The sequence below is a fragment of the Alligator sinensis genome, unplaced genomic scaffold, assembly GCF_000455745.1.
Source record: "Alligator sinensis unplaced genomic scaffold, ASM45574v1 scaffold293_2, whole genome shotgun sequence".
Lineage (NCBI taxonomy): Eukaryota > Metazoa > Chordata > Crocodylia > Alligatoridae > Alligator > Alligator sinensis.
The window spans coordinates 158600-167964 of NW_005842922.1; positions in this window are offsets into that span (position 1 = coordinate 158600).

A 9365-nucleotide genomic window follows, 5' to 3' on the forward strand; every position below is an offset into this window, starting at 1 on the left:
GCTGGTACCCCGCCCCTGCTGCCAGCCAGGGTCCCGCACCAGCTCCAGGCTCACCCATCGGAGCTGTGCATGGCGGCAGCAGCTGTGGTCCCCCTGCTTGCCACGCTGGGTAGTGTTAGCTGCTGCCCGCCCTGAACTCGTGCACTGAGCAGCACAGAGCGCAGCAGTGGCAAACACTGCCCAGAGCGGCAAGTGGGGGGGCCGCAGCTGCTGTTGCCATGCACAGCCCTGACGGGCAAGCCAGGAACTGCATGGGGCTGGGTTACAACCTGGTGCTGGTCGCCCCGGGGGGGGGGGGGGGGGGGAAGAGAAGTGGCCCCTTGCCCACCCCGTGCCCGGGTCCCTATGCTGCAGCTGCTTGCAGCCCACCTGGGGCTGCCTGTGCCTGCTCCGGACAGCCCCACGTGGGCTGCAAGTGGCTATAGTGAATTTTGAGGTGGCTGTAGCCCATCCTGTAGCCCCACCATGCTAGCACCACCACTCACCCTGTCCCAGGCACAGCCCCCCCACACCAGGAAGAGGCCAGCACAGCCCCTGGCCCCAAGCCCACAGTGGGCAGCCCACCCTCGCCCCATGCACAAATCCAGGGGTCACATAACTCCCTATGCCTCCCCTGGGGGTGTGCCCCCTCCCAAACACTCCCTAGACAAGCCGTCCGTGGCTCCATCCCAGCCGAGCAGTGCCTGCCTCTGCCCCAGCCCCATTCCTTCCTCCACTGTGGGGGCCTCGATCTGCTCCCCCCCACCCCAAACTGCTTTCCCCCCCCTACAAACTTACCAGCCAGACACTGCTCTCCAAGCTGCCAAGATGCATTCCTGACCACGCGCATGCACACAGCTTTTATCAGTGACATTACTGGCTATACTGACCAAAAACAGCCGATTGCTGATGATATCAATTCTCCTTCTATCGGTGCCGATCCAATACAGACCAATATATCGGTGCACCTCTACCCCCAGCCCTCCGTAAGATATTGAGAGAAACAAAAAATGGGAGAAAGAAAAGGCACAGAGACGCACAGAAAGTGATAAAAAGGAAAAAAAGATGAAGAAAGAGAATACAAATAAAAAAGGGGGGAAGAGATTATAAAAACTGAGACAGAAAAGAGAAAGATAGAAGAAAAGAAGAGATGCAACTTTACCAGTGAGTTCTCTCAAGAACTGGAGATCCATTCCCACCCCCCAATTTGTGGAAATAAAATTGATACAAAGGGGAAAAAGGGCTTATAATACAGATAAAGAGGCAAGAGGAAAGAAAAAGAGGGATGGTATTAAAAAAGGGGTAGAGAATGTAGGGCAGTTTTGCTCTGTACATTAACATTTAATGGTTCAAAGAATAATATTTAGAGGGACTTTATTCTTCTACATTATACTTCCTTGGGAGCACATAAATGGTACCAAACCAAAGCAAAGTATATCAAAATAAAGTTGTTTTACATGTGATGCAGTTTTAGCAAAAAGTATCTGAAAGTTTTGTTCAGCAGAATGATACAGTAGGCATTTTAAAGTGCTATATTTACTCAAATCCAAGATGTAGTTTTTTTCCAACTATTTAATGTGAGTGGGGAAGGAGGGGAGCCTTATCTTTGATTTGAGTACCAGACTGAGTCACGGCCAGCTGCTAGCTCCCCTGGGCCAGAGCTCCTGCCACTGCCACTCACCATGGAATAAGGTAGAGGCTCTTGTGTAATTCATGCCAGAGTCAGAGCCAAAGCAACCACGCAGGTAAGCGGTGGATTGGGAAGGCACATGATGAGGAAGAACAGGGGGCAAGGGACAGAGGACAGGGAACCTACCCCTGTACCACTGCTTTCCCCACCACTTATCCCCCTTGCCAGGTAAATACAGTAAATCTTACAACCTAAAGCAGATTCAGTATGTTGAGACACTATCTGAATTATCCCAAAACAGTATTTGATTCACTCTACAAGAACTAAAGTTCATAGAACTGAATACACAACACAGACAAAAACAACCATCTGAACACTAGCAGGACATATCTATCACTAAAAAAGTGTTAGACTGCCTTAGTATTTAAACCCAGAATCTTGTTTACATCCCTAAAATTGTATATCTTCCTTTCTGTAGACACACAGTAAAAAGAAAGTATAAGTATGCCAGCTAAGTGGCTATACAGAATGGATGTGAATTGGCTACTTGAGGGATCACTGTTAATAATTTCAATAAATGATTGCTCCTAATGATAGCTGAGAATTCAGTCTTTCCATTTAGACAGAGATGTCAAAGATACGACCTGCAGGCTAAATCCAATCCACAGAGCTATTGTTGAGGCCAGAAATACAGGGGATGGGGCTTGCCACCAAAATCCAGCTTACGGAGCCACTTTGGGGTCAAGTTATATTGGCAAAGGAGCAAGCAATGGCTGCATTAATCTCTGCAGCTCCCCAAGTTGACACAGTTGTTAGACCCACTGCCACACGCAGGTCTAGATTCAACTCAGGGGCCCAGGCAAATTTCTCTGCAAGATTCCCCTGCATCAAGAGGTTCAGAGGCTTCAACATTATCCAAAAAAAAATGTAATACAGGAAACTTAGATAATAGCAGTTATGTAATACAAATCAAGGTATGCTGTACAAAGTGTGCGGGCCGGGCGCGAGCCGGGCCCTTTTTCATGCTGCACGCGGGCTGTGGACAGCAGCCCAGGCACGCGGGGTCGGAGAGAGGGGCACGACAAGCTAGAATTAAGCACAGACTCGTAGCGGTAGTTTTAAAGATTGTTTACTTACACCAAAGATGGTCGTGGTGTAGGCTGGAAAACTTGCTTGAGTTGCGGTTACAGACAAAGACAACACGGACGGTCACGTGGAGTTTGCTAGGCTCCACGGAAACAGAGCTCTGGATGCTCTGGGTGAGCGCGCCACCAAAATCGGACTCGTAGATACGTCTTATAATTTTTATCGCTCGAAGGCGGGAAGAGGTGGGCGATGGATCAAGTCGCCAAGCTCCTCTGAATCTCACACAGGGGTCTTTACTTCCCTGCCGTGTACCCAGAGTCCCCACGAGATGGATGTGGAGTCCTCTTCGGCTTGGGCGGAAACCGCTCAAGCCTCTTATATGGCTAGCAAGCCAATCACCAGCTGACACGTGTGAATAATTTAGAACTAGCCAATAACGGGACATAAATTTGCATGCGGGTGGTGGGAACTCTTTTGCACCGTGCATTTCTCTTGCAACTTGAGCAATGCACCCTGCAAAAGAAGCTGCAAATAGGCGGGAAACTCGTCCCTGCACCGGAGCCTTCCTCTGCAGTAGAAAACTCCACCGTGCAATGAAGCTGCAATTTGGCAGAGATAATTCTGGTGCCGAAGCACACACTAAATCATACCTTTGGGTTATGACACAAAGCTTTTGCTCTATTAAAGCATCAACAAAAAGAATTTAAACAGATTCAGACATTTTTACTAGAACTAATTAAACCATCATCAACATAGCTCTTTCTTTCTTTAAGGCTGAACATCTGTATCCAAAAATGCTTCTCAGTGCAGCTAGGTGTACCAAGTATATCTTTCTTCTCTCTCAATTTAAATAGAAATTCTACACACATTAAGATAGGCATAGTCTTGCATAAATTGGAAGGATTAAAAAATCTGGAGGTTACATATTGTCATGCATACATGGTCTTTAGTCTATGAACATTTCCAAACCCTTTTCTGAAACAATAAAAACATGTTCACCTTGATAATCACTTCATACATATGGCAACCATGTTCCAATTTTATGCTTCATAATAAAATACCAGTAACAGCAATTTTATATAATGATGTTATAATAAAAAATTGTTGATGTTACCATTAATTGATGCAGGTATGCCTTATACCAGAGGCAGGCAAAATACAGCCTGTGGGCTGGATCCGACCCATGGAGGGACTTTGTCCAATCTACAGCAGGTCCCTCTGTCCCACTTGGTCCAGGCACCATTTGGACCAGGGTGCATCCCACCACCCCCAGGCATGCAGCGGGACTGGGGCAGCTCCACAGCTGGACTCCAGTCCCAGCCCAGGCCCCATGGGGACTGGCAGGGACCTGTGCACACTGCTCTGGCCCTGACCCAGCCTGCCCTGTGCACATTCCAGTCCTGCCCAAACCAGAGCGGACCAGCTGTGGACCACTGCACACAGCCCTGGCCCCAGAGTGCCCCGTGCCAGCTCCGGACCTGCCTGCCCACGATGAGTGGCAGCAGTGGCCGGGCAGAAGCTGCTGCTGAGCACAGAGGAAAAGCTGCCCTGTGACTCCTATCCGCCGCCACCAGCACTACCTTCGGGTTGCCTAGTGGGGCTGTCGTGGCAGTGGAAAGTAGCCACAGGGCAGCCTGGGCACAGGCCCTGTATGGCTGCAGCAAGAAGGTCCCAGCAGCCTTGAGGGAGAGTAGCTGCTTTTCCCCCTCGCCCAGCAGCAGCTTCTGCCCAGCTGCCACCACTGCTGCCGCTGTTCATCATGGACAAGCCAGTCCAGAGCAAGCACAGGGTGGGCCAGGGTCGGGGCTATGCATGTGGGTCCCAGCTGGTCTGGAGCTGGTACAGTCCAGTTGGGTCAAGTCTAGAGTAGGTGCAGGGTGGGCCAGAGCTGTGCACTCAGCTGCTGTGGGCACTGGTAGCAGAAAGGAGCCTCAGGACACACAGGCTCCAGGCTGTTAACATCATTCATTGTTAAAATAGGCAAAGAACTTAAACATAATAATATGTATACCTTGTGTTTTAATATTAACATATTTACTTCATTTATAGATTATCCCACAAAACACTTTCTCCCTTAATGCACAGTTACTTAGATAACCAGACAGAAAACTATATGCAAGTTTAGAAGGGAACAAATTTAACTCTAAATAACTTTTCCCCTTCAATCTGAATAATATGCAAAGTTACTGAATTCACCTTTGGCAAGCTGTCATTTTCCATTTTAATCATTTGTTGGAGTACATTCTTAAATCTGCTTTGTCAAAAAGTTTCTGTTCATGTTTCACTTTCATATTGCATTTTCTTTTACAAAACATTATCACATGCACTTTGTGCAAAGTGCACAAAGAAACGCTGCTCTGAAACTGAAAGGATACTATCCATTCATTCAGGTGCTTACACTGCTCTCACAACAGTAGCATTAGAGGGCATGACCCTCAGCTTCATGTGGGCTAAGATCAAGTCAAGGAAGTATCTGAAGCCCCAGACTAAAGAGTCTGGGATAGAGGATGCTTGTCTGTAGTATCTGGGGGCATCCAAATCCCAAGACCTCTAAGCTTGGGCCTGCATGTAGGATGCCTGTCAATGGATTCGGGAGTATCTGAAGTCCCAAGCGTGAGAGGCTGGGATGGAGGATGCTCGCCAGTGGTAGCACCATACATGGTGTTTAGAACGATTAAGTTCTGCCTGCTCAGTTGACATTGGTTTTTGGAATAATTGAGCTCTACGCAATTGATATGATTTGGAATGGATCTGGCTGATTTGACCTGGAACATGAACTATATTAATTAAAAAAATCTGAGGGTGCATTCCCACAACTAGAAATGTGTGCTCCCCCACGGGGAAATAACAGTAGCACACAGTTGTGCTGCTAGCTGTCCCCGGGCACACCTCTGCATGCATACTCTGATGCACAACACAGTCTCAGGTGGGGTAGGGGAGGCTGGGACCAGCACCTGGGCCAGCACCCAGGGCTGTATCAACAATGATCCGGAGGCATGAAGCCAGGCCAACAGCCAGAGTGTAGCTCTAGCTGATCAGGCTCCAGTTTCACGTGGCGCACACTGCAGCTACATGCACCACTGCACTTTTTTCTGCTGTGGGTTTCTTAGATACCGGGATTTCCTGGTATGTAATTTTGCCACCATGCTGCAAGTATGCAGTGCGGCAAAGAGAATAACGAGCGCTGCATGTTTTGTGGCACCTCAAAAGGCTTTGAGGCACCTTAAACCATATGATCCCACTCATGGGGACACAGCCTGAGTGGCTAATGCAAACCGGGTTGACTGAACAGAACTGTTTAGAGGTGTTTCCAAATGCCAATCAATTCCTTTATTATTATTATTATTATTATTATTATTATTACTCTTCTCCAAAGAGAGACAGACAGGATTAAATTCCCTTCAGAAGACAGATCACAGTAAGTAAGCAATCAGGAAAAAAAATTCCAGGGAAAAAGAGATACTCATCTTAAAGCCTGTTCTTAACTCTGCCATAGGTAGATTGGAACAAGAATGACTAAGTATCTCACACACCAACTAAAATATCTGAAAACTACCTACCACACTGCATAAAAGAGAAACATTTGACTGGGTCAAATTCAGATATATTCCTATGTCTGTGAATTATGACAACGTGATAGGAACTGAAAAAAGTTCAGACTGAATCACCACTAACTTAGGTCTTGAACATTTAGTGCTATGTAGCTGTAGCTTCCAACAAACACAGCTATAAATGAGGTTCCAAATATTTGCAGAGCATGTGCCAGTATCACAAGTGTGGGAATACACTGAAGAAACACAGTTACATTCTTTGCTCACACCAGTTCATGAGGAAAAAATATCACCTAGCTAGAGCAATACACGATCGTCAATCTAAGAAAAAAAAAAAAAAAAGCACATTTCTCCCTGACATATTTACATTTTGCTAATATATGTCCACAACTGAAAAAAAAACTAGGGGAAAATAAAAATACTTTTTTTTCAATGTGTTCACTTTTGCAGATGATACCACTTTAGGGGGTAATTCTAGCCTTACTGAAGTCAGAGAGCTTCATCTCAGACTCAAGTGAATTACAAGTTAAAAAGGAAGCAGGGATTTACCAGGTGTCAGCTGCTCCACTATAACTGTCTGTTTGCCTGCATTTTCCTCACTGTAAGTTAAAGGTAAACTGTGGTGGCTTAGACCCATTTCACTGAGGGTTGCAGTGAACACATGGACATTTACAGTATGAGAAGTCCCTGTCCCCTGCTGGGGCTGTAATTTGTCTGTTTATAGAGATCCTTTAAGGTAGCTGGGATATTGTGTTGTATCAATCAGTTTCATTTGACCTGGTATAGTCAGTTACTTAACTTGTTTTTGCTTTTTGTTTTTTTAATTAATCTTTCACACAATTCTTTTCACCAAACTGCTCTTGTATACTTATGCCTGTGAGTAATATCCATGTCTGCCACACAGGAGACCTGGGTTCGATTTCCAGACAGGCACATAACTACAGCTATCAAGACATTGAATGTCTGGTCTTAGTTTGGCTTTTGAATTCTGTCTCAAAGGTCTAAAGGAGGAATGAAAGGTCTGGGCAGCCTCCACGCCTCTGTACTTCTACCTAGGCCTATGTATCAAAGGTCCAGGTGACTTCTCACACATATACCATGATCCAGAAGGATTGACGGTTACCTACAAAGTCCTACTGAAGTCACTCTAGACCAAAATTATTTGCATGTCAAACAAACAACACCTGCATAACTTGCAAACAGTTATGTGGCCCCACAACTCTGCTCTCAGAGACTCCGATTCAAAGTACTTCAGCAGATGCCTGAAAATCTGACCTATGTCCAGAGCATTCTGTCAGTATTATAACAGTTAAATGTCAAAACCCTCCTAATGCAGTCACTGTCATATCAATATATACATGATTTTATCACTATAGTTTATGCATATTTGAATGGAATACGCTCCACCACTGTAACTGCAGCTACCCTAGGGCTTATATTGGCAAAGATACTGTAGTAAAAAAGTGACCCTCTAATTAAACCAGCATGAAACTTAAGTGCAGAGAAGGTCTAATTTTAAGATTGAGAACAAGCATGAGATTATACATATTGATTTCAATTTTACTAAAGTTAGGCAGGTACCTAGACAGTGCTCCATTTAGGCCCAGAACAGTTCTACTGAAGTCAACAGGACTATTCATGTGGGTAACTTTATTCATTGGGTTTTTTTGGCACGTCTATCCCATACATTTCTGCCAGCATAGTTAGGTCTTTGAGGAGCAGGAAGATCTGTGATCTGACAAATGCAGCTGTGCTAGCAGAAACACTTAGTATAGACATAGTGATGACCAGTTATGGTTTTACCAGTTTAGCTCTGATTTTCTTGTGGAGAGGTGATTTCAGTACACCAGTACAAAGCACGATTTGCAGAATATTGTTAGTTTCTGTCTAACTATATGCCCTGTAAACACAGCAACATTTCTATACTAGGTTCAGTACGTCAGTAATGTTTCTGGTTCAAGGGAAGTTATATACTGACAAAACTGGACTACGTATTAGTATAGTAAAGCCATCATTTACAACTGAGAAAAAAAAAAAGCTATACTGGTAAAAGCATAGCTTTGCAAGTAAAACTGGCATCTACATCAGGGGCTTCAGCCAACACAGCTGAAACATTAACGATCTCACCTCTTTATACCACTGAGCTCCTGGCGTAGGTCCGTAGAGTATCTGTAGCCAAAGAACGCTGTCCATGTTTTCCATAGCGTCTCCCTTGGAAACTGAAGCCCTCAACAGTTTGCAATGCTAGTGTGATTACGCCCTTACCTGCAGTGTCTAATGAAACTGTTGCAAGTAACCAAAGACCGTACACCTGCTCTGAGCAGGTCCACACAGCAGCACAATTTGACAGAATGACCGATGGAGCCTGCTTTACAAACGCAAGAGTCCAGGTAAATTCTGAGGTGTCCAACCTAACCCAAACTGCCCTTCACTTTTCCTCAGAGCAGATTTTAGCCAACTTTCAAAGATGTTGGGTGGCAAAGAGCACAAGAGAAACAAAAGAGAAAACGGATCTGTCCAGCTGTAGATCTGACAAGTTCACAACACCTGCGTTAACGATCCCACGCTCCCAGGCCCTGCAGAGCTTGCCGACAGGAGGAATTACTCTTCGTCCAAGAACCTGCATTCCCGTTGGACCTGTGGCATTTGCCTTCTCGCATGAATATGCAACATCCCTGGATCTGTACCAGCCCTGCTCCCCTCTGCACACTGACACCACAGACGCTGCCCAGCCGAGCCAGCTGGTAATACCACTCATGCCCTGCACCATACACGGGCACCCAAACCCACACGGCCCTGGTCACACCAGCACAACATGCAGCAAGCAAGGACCTCAGGCAGCCGCGGTAGGCAGGTGATGACCGTGCCTGCAACCCTCCTCGGGGCAAAGCAGTCCAGATTTGTTTTGATTTCTTTTAAAGGGAAACTTGAAGGAGGACCGTGGGCCTGAGCAGGTGCCGCGTTTAAACAAAATGGGCAAGACGAGGCTGGGACTAGAATTTTTTCCTGCTTTTTACTTGAGGAAAATAAAAGAGAAACGGGACCGTCAGCTCACGAGCGCCCGCGGCCCGGCCGGCGGGGGAGAACAGGGCCGCGTCCCGGAACTGGCCCCAGCAAGT